Genomic DNA, 10,829 nt, shown 5'->3' on the forward strand with positions numbered 1-10,829 from the left:
AAATGTAATTCTACACAAATTGCATATTCTAACTGAGGAAAGGTTCAGGACAACCTACCTCTCATTACTAGTGTTACCCCCCTTTGGCTGAAATAACTGCAATGAGACGCTTCTTGTAGCCGTCTACCAGTCTCTGACATCGGTCTGAAGAAAATTTGCTCCACTCCTTAATGCAGAATTCTTTCAGATGTGAGATGTTTGAGGGGTTTCTTGCATGTACAGCCCGTTTCAACTCACCACACAGCATCTCAATGGGATTAAGATCTGAACTTTGACTCAGCCATTCCAGGACTCTCCATTTATTAGTTTTCAGCTAATCCTTGGTGGATTTACTGGTATGTTTTAGGTCATTGTCGTGTTGCAGGGTCCAGTTACGCTTCAGCTTTAATTTTCTTAGAGATGGACTCACATGTTCCTGAAGCACCCTCTGATACTCAGTAGAATGCATGGTGGATTCTATTATTGTGAGCTGTACAGGTCCTGCTACAGCAAAGCAGCCCCAAACCATGACACTTCCACTTCCATGCTTCACAGTTGGTATGAGGTTCTTTTCCTGGAATTCTGTATGTGGTTTACGCCAAACATGTCCCTCTGTTCTGGTGTCCATATATTTCAATTTTGGACTCATCTGCCCAAAGAACATTATTTCAGAAGTCCTGGTCTTTGTCTACATTCACTCTGGCAAACTTCAGTTAGGCCTTGATGTTTCTCTTAGAGAGCAAGGGTTTCCCTCATTGCACACCTTCCAGTGCAAATTAAACTTGTGCAGTCTCTCTCTCTGATTGTAGAGGCATGCACTTTCACATCAACAGTAGCCAGAGCCTGCTGCTAGGTCCCGTGATGACATGTTAGGTGCTTGGACACCTCTCTTTAGCATCTTGCGGTCTGCTCTCAGGGTGAGCTTGCTTGGACGATCAGACCAGGGGCATGTTGGCAGTTGTTTTGAAAGACCTCCACTTGTTAACTATTTTCTGGACAGTGTAATGGCTGATTTCAAAATCCTTTGGGATCTTTTAAAATCCGTTACCAGTCTCATAAGCTGCTTCAAATTTTCTTTTGAAGGCCTCAGACACCTAGAAGGTGCTCACCTCATTTCAACAGTCAGGAGCACACCAAACTAAATGTCTGAAGTTTAAATATGGCAAACCTCATTCAAAATGCTGAGTAACGATCTGCTAATCATGTAAACCTGGTGTGATACACCTGTGTATGAGTTTAGCCATGTTAAGTGGGAATAAATGTGGGTTGTGCGAACTTTTCCTCAGTTAGAATATGCATTTTGTAAAATTACATTTAGAGTCGATCTTGAAAAAGTCTTTTCTTCAATTTTCATTGTTTAGTTATATTTCTATAATCTCTCAGTATTGTTAAAATTCAGATTAAATATTTGTATATCCAAAATGTTACAAATATACACAGGCTTTCATAGGGTGACCTAAACTTTCATATGATTCCTATAAATGTCTACTGTTTAGTCGAAGAAATTTCTCATTATTGCTAGAAAGGGGAATTGATATGAGAGAAATACAGTTGTGTTAACTTCGGTTTATTTTATTCCTCAGTGACACAGAAGTATATCTGCGGACTTAGACATAACAGTAGTAAGACTTTGATATACGTGATGATCAGAGCGCAGATAGCCCATTGTGTAGCTTTGTGCTTAACTACAAAAGAACAAATATTCCTCACAATTACTCCTGAAAGGATCAAATCAGACATTTGCAAGAAATCAAAATCCATGAGGCCAGGTGCAATCGATAATGAATTGGATCTGGAACAATCAGAAATGTTTGTTATTAACAGTATTATGAGAGGCAAAGTTGTGATGTAAATCACGTTCTTTCGTGATATTTTAAGCATTATTACCTGGATTCTAACTTGGAAGTTTTACATCGCGTAAATTTCATTCCTACCAGCTATGGCTAGGTGGATAAGGCACTCGACTTGTAATTTTAGGATCACGGGTTCGAATCCCTGTCATATCAAACATGATCGCTTTATCAGCCGTGGAGGTGTTATAATACGACGGACATTCCCTACTATTCGTTGGTAGAAGTGTGCTCAAGACTGGTGGTGGATGGTGATGACTAGCTGTCTTCCCTACTAGACTGCTGAATTAGAGAGGCTAGTGCAGATAGTCCTCGAGTATCTTTGCGCGAAATTCAAAACAAACAAAATCTACCAGCTAATACTTGGGAAGCTAGTGGCATTGTACATTGGTAGTAAATAATAACATGTTGTTCTGTATGTTTGTAGGTACATCTCTTAGCTAAAATGTCATATTTTCAGTTAAAGCTGACAACTATTCAAATTGTTATTCAAGTACAGTTTCAAATACGTTTTACGTAACAGCCAAATTACATGTGTTTACAATGAGTTTCATCCCTACCGTCAATTAACTGCGGTAAGACAAAATGTAAACTTTTATTTGTAGTAAAGTAACACACGTATTCCAGTTGTATCGAGAGCCCATTGAACCATTTCTGGTTTGAATTGGCCTAGTGGATAGCCTTGCTGGGCTTTATGTCGAGAAGTCCAGGGTACGAGCTCAAAATATGCCGTCGAATATGCTTAGTACGTTCAGCTGTGTGTGCATTGTAAAATGACGACCCATTCCTGAAATTCAAATTAAAGTTACAGCGATGACGGCGACTGCTCCAGAGTGGTTTTTTCTTCCATTATCAGTAATTGTATATCAGAGATGGCTACGCCTCCAAACTGTAGGATTTTTGGCCTGAAATTTTCCCAATGTCGCATAATATTTCACATTATGCTGTAATTATCAATTCAATTTTTTTAATGATAAGGAAAAGGTATCCGATTTCTGGTGAACAAACGTAATCCAAAACAACACAAGATTTTATTTAGTTTGAAAGGCAATTAAAAAACGCCTTGTAAACACCAAACTATTGTTAAAGATAATAAATACACACCAGCAAATAAATAAATACATCTTAAATACAATCTCATTAGTACAAATTAGTTAATCAAGTGCATTTTCACTTAAGAAGGGGCAGCTGTAAGTTTAAAGGTTTATAAAGCTATAAGTTGGGATTCGATATTCGCATTGATAAAGCACATGTAGCCCATTGTGTAGTTTTGTGTTTATAGCAGACAAACAAATGAAACAGGTGTGTTCTATCTTAAACTTAAAACTTTTCAAGAACGATCTGAATATTTAGTCCTTATCGCCCATTTCTTTAAGATATCAATAAGATATTCTGAACGTGTCAAGATATTGTTTTCTGTTGGTTTTTTTAATTCAACATTTGAAGTCTGTCTTTAATGTGTAATATCTGTCATAAGCTGTGGCCAAATTTTACATAAAGCTCAATTCGAAAGATATTGATTAATTATATTTCTAAGTTCGCACTTTTCGCAAGGTGTGCTTCTGGTGTGATTACATATGCTGGGGTAACTTTCTCTGTCTATAAAAAACATAAAATCTCACTTTGCTTGAAATGCTATGATTTTTTTTTAATCTGACATTTTATTCATTTCCCACAAAATTCCTGTCAATTGAATATATTTTACTTTTTCTCCTGTTGGTAATGTTTAAAATGGTTCTAGAACGGATGAAAAGGTCATAAAATATCAAACTTCTGTATGTATGTGTCTGTGGTGGATTGTTATATGAATCCATCTACAAATTTGGCATATTTAATGTAAATGTGGTTTATTGTCAGTGATCTACTTATATTGAGATTTTAACATGAATTTCAGATGTGCAAGTAAGCAAAAGTATACTGATGTTAAAGTAGTTTTATCAGATTTAATTAGCATGTGTTGTGTTAGCAGTAAGTGTATGGAAATACAATAATAATATTAAAAGTAGTGTTGTCGCATTTAATTAATGTGTTGTCCTCCGTTGAGTTAGAGGTAAGTCTATGCAGTTACAATCCAAAAATATACTGTTCGATTTCTCTCTGTGGACAGGGTGTAGTTTTGCACTAAGAAAACATGCGTTACTTTCATGAAAAGTAAATCATTTGATAACTCCCAATTTCCTCAAATCTAATATTTTCAGAAATTTTAATCTCTTGTCATCAAGAATTGTTTAAATGCCGCTTTACACAGTAAAATGGGTGTGCAGAGAAAGCAGTCTTCTGACAGAGTGAAATAATGTTATGACATCATACAACACATCAACAGATAAATAAATAAAAAACACATTCAATAACACATTCCTAAGTAAAAACTGATACTGACAAACCAAAACAAACTCATATTACTAACCTTATATGTGTTTTCAAATATCCTGCAGGACAGCAGTAAAGCTACGGACTTGCAAACCTAAAATTCAGGGTCTCGACTTCCTTCAGTAAAACGCAGCTCAATATGGCTCTGGTCTAAAACAGAAAAAAAAAACGTTTTATCACCAAATTTTACACGCGTTAGAGAGATATTGATTCCATGTAATATTAGCCCACTATTCTTGTAATATCATATCAACCACTAGTCTACTACAATAACACTTCTCCAATATTTTTGTTGTATTACGGGAACAGGATATACAATACGTTTCCAACCCTTTAGTAAAAAAGTCCAATTTTAAATATTAAGTTGCTTTATATAGTTTCAATACAGATGACTCGTCCGTAATCATCACTCGCCCGTTGGTAAATAGGTCCTGATCATTATTTTCCGGTGTTAGGAACTTAAGATTTTTTAACATATTGAAAACAGTGTTAGGTCTAAGAGAAAAGATTTTCATATAGAATTCACAATGATTTAATACAGATTTATCGCAAATATTACGTATACTAATTTTGTTTGCACATCATTTTTCTTTCACAGCTCAAGTCGATATTTTCCTTTTGTTTAACATAACGATAATTCTTAAAGTTCTCACATTAGAAGCGTGAGTTTCTTCATCTTGCTACTTTACCTAAACATGTATGTTCCATAACCAATGTTAGTACCATGTTTTGTTCACTTTCACTTCATCTAAAACACCCATCTTCAGGTTGTTTATGTTCGCCCGATACAGACGACTTGTAGCATTCCATTCATTTTAGATCGTCAAAAAGCATTGTCTTGGGGAATGATTATAAGCGATGTTATTTTCTTGATGTAATCATAGTTCTAGTGCACTTACGTAGAATAAAATAAATGTATCATAACTTGTGGTTTTTATTTAGTTAATGTGTTTTACCCAGTTTAACTTACAAATAGGTGGGGTAGAATGTATTTCAATGGATGTATTTTTTATTGTTTCCGTTACCTCTTCCTCGTCTTACACATTCTGTTTAAAGCTTCAAAACACATACGATCACTTCCTTGTAGTATTGATTACTGTGTATTGTATGAGTGAAGTATTGTTTATTTGTACTGTAATGTGTAAATCATAAAATATTTGTTCTTTGTATAGATTTTTGTCTTACCTCTTTTTTTTGACACATATCAAAATGTTATAGTAATAATCCCGTTGTTCCCACTACACCAATTGAATAATGGAATAATATGGGAAATGGATTTATCCACCTTTTACATAAAATTATGTGTCATTTACCAAGAAACTGATTTGGATTTGGAAATGGGTTATTGACATTACGTACTGAATGATTTGGGAATGGATGTATCCGCCATTTACACAAAACTATCATTTTCTACAAAGAACTGGATCCGGACTTGAGAACGGATTAATCTGCCTTTTTGATAAAATATGTCCGTCTTTTACCAAGAATTTGATTTGGATTCGGGAATGGATTGCGATTACGAAAGGTGCTGATTCGTAGACGTCAGTATTCCATTCAATGTTTTTACGTTAATTAATGATGAAGTAAATTAAATTTTTAAAGTATGTAATTCGGATCCTTCGAAACGTCATGCCAATTATGTCGAGTCATCCCATAAAGTAATGTCTGAAAATTTAATACAGAAAGTGCACCACCATTTCTGTCTTTGCAGAAGGCTTCAACAACTGAAATATGATTTGTCGGAAGCCAACATTCAAGCAAGAGTGGCCATTTACACTTATCTCCACACGTGAAGGTAACTCACCTATTTTAAACAGGTTGGTGCCTGGATATGAAAAATGGATATTTCATAAGAATGTTAAGCGCTGCAGAGAATGGCTCGGTGTAGGTAAACTGGCTAAAGAACAGCCTAAAATGGACCTTCACCATAGGAAACTCTTGTTAAGCGTTTTGTGGGATATTGTTGGTGTGATCCACTTTGAGTTGCTGCCACTCAATGTAACTATTACATCAGACTTCTATTGTCGATTGTTAGGGCGTTTGAATATTTCACTGAAAGAAAAGAGGCCTGCTTTGATCAGTGGTAAAGGTGTTGTGTTACACCAGGATAATTCACGGCTCCGTACAGGAAGGTTCACATTTGCAAAGATTGAAGATCTAAACTAAAAACAACTTTCACGTTTTCTTTAATCTTCAGACCTTGTCCCATCTGAATATCATGTACTCTGAAGTTTACAGAACTATCTTGATGGAAAAGACCTTGGAACACATAAAGATGTCAAAACTACTCTCTCTACATTTTGTTCCATCAAGTCCCAAGAATTTTATAGAAGTGGTATTCAGAAACTTGTGAATCGGTGACAGGAAGTAATTAATAATAATGCAATTTAAATTATTTATTAAATAACATTAAAATTACTTTGAAATACTTTCTCCTTTTCTGAAACCTAAAATAGGACATTACTTAAGGGGTGACTTGATACATTCTCGAATCCAATTCTTAGTTATAGGACGAATATATATAATTTGTGTAAAAAATAGAAAAATCCTTTAATGGATACAAATTCTCTCTATGCAATCCATAATATGTTTCCTTATCCACGTTTACTCACAACCCAAGGTCACTTTACTTGTCACACACAATATGTCACAACAATTTAATCAACTGTACGAACTATCAATATTAATGAACAGTGACATAAGACTCTAACCTTTACTATATTCTCTGCTATAAAAATATCGTGAACGTCATATCTATGGTATGTTTGTATTTTATTTACATGTGAAATACAAATGGGTTTCAACGAATATTAACATTTTAAGTTAGGCTTACAAGAACAGAGAAACACAATTACACAAATCAAAGAACAAACACAAATCATGTACACTTTATTCTCTACAGTGAGATCACTCTTCCCAGTCTACTCAACTAAAGAAGAACCTTATATCACTGTAATTCTCATAATTGCTCTGTTTTATACAGAAATCTTCTCGACTTCCATTAAAATAGGGGCTTAGTGATAGCTGGGACATCTTTCTGTGGGTCTCTTTAACATTTATATTTCAAATTGTGAGAAATTAATATGAACGGAAAACGTTAATGGTGTTGGATGGGTGAGCAACCTAATATTTTTATCCAGTAACTCTTTGAAACTTAGTTATCTCACTGGTTCCTTATACTGTCTTTTCAAAAACATCAACAAAGAGTTTATAAACAGTCAGCAGTCAGAATATAGGAGCACCTTCAGTGGAACGATCGAGTAACTTTGGTATCTTATACTTTTTGTCACTTAGAAGTTATATGTGCAAGTAACATTAAGAATATTGTCCATGAACTTACTTTTTATGTTATTTTAGGCCTTAGAAAGGATAGATGAATCGTTGAAATTTGTTTCTAAACACCAGTTACTGCAGATAATTAAAAGCTGATCGTGCAAGCCATAATGAAACGTGTGTGATAGGCATCAAATTATAACTGTATTTTTTAAAATTAAATAATGCAAAGAAACTTACCTCTTAGAAATTATGCAATTAGTTGAAACTAACATTTCAGAAACCCTTCCTAAACCTCTCTTATTGTCATCAGTGAGGGACACAAGAGTCAGTAAGACTAACAGGTTCTGTTTCTGAAGACGCTGGGCTGATAGAAGCTGTTTAAGTCGAGATTGTTATTCGCGCTTCGTCAAGATAATGATTTGTTTTTAATTTGGGTAAATATACCTTATATTTGATTTGTGTTACATTATTGTTTGTTTAGTTGCTGTTAAATATAAAGTCGTACAATGAGCTATCTGTACACTGTCCCAATGCGCGTATCGAAACGTGAGTTTTAGCATCATAAGCATGCAGACTTGCCGCTGTGCCACTAGGGAGCGTATGTTTTTTTAAAACGAAGTAATTTCAATACAGAAGGCGTAAAAGTGTACAAAGGCGAAAAGATAAAAACAACTGTCCTGTAAAAGTTCTTTTGTATGTTGCGCATCGCCTGTAATAACAGAGGCAGCAAAGGTCATTATATTGGCTCGTTGGTCTAGTGGTAGGATTCTCACTTCGGGTGTGAGAGATCCCGGATTCGATTCCCGGACGAGCCCAATGTTACTCTCTTCGTTTGAAGAGAGATAATTACCATAGTTTCCGCGCGAATTAGGGTAGTAATACCCTGTTTGGAACAAACTTAATGGTTATACTGTTGCCAAAAGTGAATCTCAAACATAAAACCTCTTATATTTAATGTAATTTTATTACGCTATGGTTCAACATAGAATTGGTTATCTTTTATTATTCTGAACTAATAATCAAACTGAGTCCAAAGAAGTCTCCTTTTTAAAATACCATTCATTATAAGTACTTTAAAATCGAAATTTCAACACTCAATTGAATTTTCACTTGTGATATAATGTTTTTGTAAAAGCTCATATTAATAATGATATCACTAGGATATGGTGATAATATATACAATCTAACCATCAACTCGTTGGTCTAGTGGTAAGATTCTCGTTGCGCGTTCGAGTAACGACCTAACTCTACCAAATCAATTTTGTGCTTAATAAAGATTCCGACGTTTTGGGTATGTGAGTGTAATGGCACACGCAAATTATTCTTGGCACTAAGTTCTTTGGAACAAAGTTTGCAATTGAAAGATGTGTTATTGCCAAAATATTATCTAAAACAGAAAACTGTGAAACATTACATCTTATGATGTAAAATTTTAATCTATTGTAACAAGTATCGCAGATTGCACTGTAACAAAATTTTTTCTTGTTCTTTGGCAGAAAGTGGTTTGAGAATTCTTGGGCAATCACAAAGCTGAAAATTATGTGCAACTTGTTTAATCTCTGGTGTAGAACTAAGTCGGAAAGGGTCGCAGCAAGTCCCTGAAAGTCCGTATCCTTGACGTTCATATTGATAAATTCAAGGAGAACAGGGGAGCATACTTAGAGAAGCAAGGCGAGTGTTTCCACCAAGATATACTGGACTTGGAACGTCGCTACCAAGGAGCGTATAACGAAAAACGATGGGATAATATATTTGGGGGCTAATACGTGAAAGTGATTTATATTGCAGTCGCAAATCTGAAAAAACTACTCACTTCCAAATATTTTTATATAACTTTAGTATAAATACATGTAAATCTTGATTCATATCTTGTTTTATTCAGTTCTTACGTCAATGAAAATGTGCATATTTGTTCGTAACTAAATTTCAAAGCAAAGTTTGAAGGGAATAATGGCCATTTTCATTACTTTTACAACATAAGCAATGAAGAAATAACACATACTATCCAGGAACACTGTGTTGTGTTACATAGTGTTATTTTCTGATCACACTAATAATCGAACTAGACCCAGCGAAATCGTTTAACTATAAAAAATGAACCTTTCAATCTGTCGTGAATCATTTCAAAATATGCTGGTAAATTATTAGTTTCTAATATAACTCATTGGTGTTTAACTATATGAACCACAAAAAGAAATTATCAGTCATTCTGTGATTTAACGTTCAAATAATAATACCACAAGAGACAATGTAATATAAACTGTTGTCAGCAAAGTTACCAACCATGATATTAATAACAGAACATAATGGATTGTTCTAGTGGCTGCTCCGATAATAAAACTAATTGTTGGACACGTAAAGAAGAAATTTGACAGGAAGAATTTTAAGCGGAAAGGGAAAAAGAATACGAATTTATGATTGATAATTTTAGCTGAAAACAATGAACTTTATTTGTATCATCAAAAAACACTAAGATGTGTTTTACGTAAAAATCACACACAACAAAAGAAAATTTATCAAAATTACTTTCCTCGAGTTATTACCGCTTTCTTAAGTATAGTTTAGTGTCTGTAATGTATTGTTGCGTTGGAAATTAACATTTTCCAAGGTTATGCCTCACCCATTGAAAAATAAAAACTTCACAATATTTCTTGATTTGTCCTTATTGCTGAACATAAGTCACAAGTCAATTGCGGTGAATATTGAATAATTCGACAAATAGTAGAAATATTGACAGAATCTTGAGTGAGTAAGACCTCTTAGAGAGTACGATGGCCAAGTGGTAGAGTTACAGCTGGATTTTGTAAATGTCAAACCATCTTCAAATCCTTGCGACACCTAACGATTTTCCTTACAGTAAATGTTGTTAGTGCTTTTAAGAACAGTCAATTCCATAGTTTGAACAGTCGGTGACAGGTTGCCGCATTTTCTCAGACCAGTTGTAAAATAAGAACGACATCCAATATCTGTAGTAGCTATACTGTAACTTCAAAGTAAAAATACTTTAAAACTCTGAAGATTTTTAAAAAATTAATTTGTAGGATATCGAATGAATTATTGTAGCTCTCAGTGACGTGTGAAAGTATTTATTACGATAGAAAATTATTAATGACGTTGTACTTTTTAAAATGAATGAAGAAACTATTTAGAAGCGTGTAGTTCTTATGTTATCCGTTACATGGATTTCCCTCATAGCAGAAGTAGAGTTCGCGAAGGAGTTTTGGATTACTTTACGAATTTCCACTGTTCTCGTGTAAGAAGAACGAGACAACAAATAGAAATGTAAAACCACAATATTCAGTTACAGAACGGAATGAAGAAATACACAATGTAATAAACCAAAATAAGGGCAAG

General features: G+C 34.4%; 1 non-coding gene across 1 annotated transcript; it reads left to right on the top strand.

Moving 5' to 3' along the window:
* Nucleotides 1-8,218: 8,218 nt before the first annotated feature.
* Nucleotides 8,219-8,290, top strand: TRNAP-CGG (transfer RNA proline (anticodon CGG)). The gene has a single exon. It is a non-coding gene; the product is annotated as a tRNA-Pro (tRNA).
* The last annotated feature ends 2,539 nt before the right edge of the window (nucleotides 8,291-10,829 follow it).

This window comes from Tachypleus tridentatus, chromosome 1 (genome assembly GCF_004210375.1).
Source record: "Tachypleus tridentatus isolate NWPU-2018 chromosome 1, ASM421037v1, whole genome shotgun sequence".
Taxonomy (NCBI): domain Eukaryota; kingdom Metazoa; phylum Arthropoda; class Merostomata; order Xiphosura; family Limulidae; genus Tachypleus; species Tachypleus tridentatus.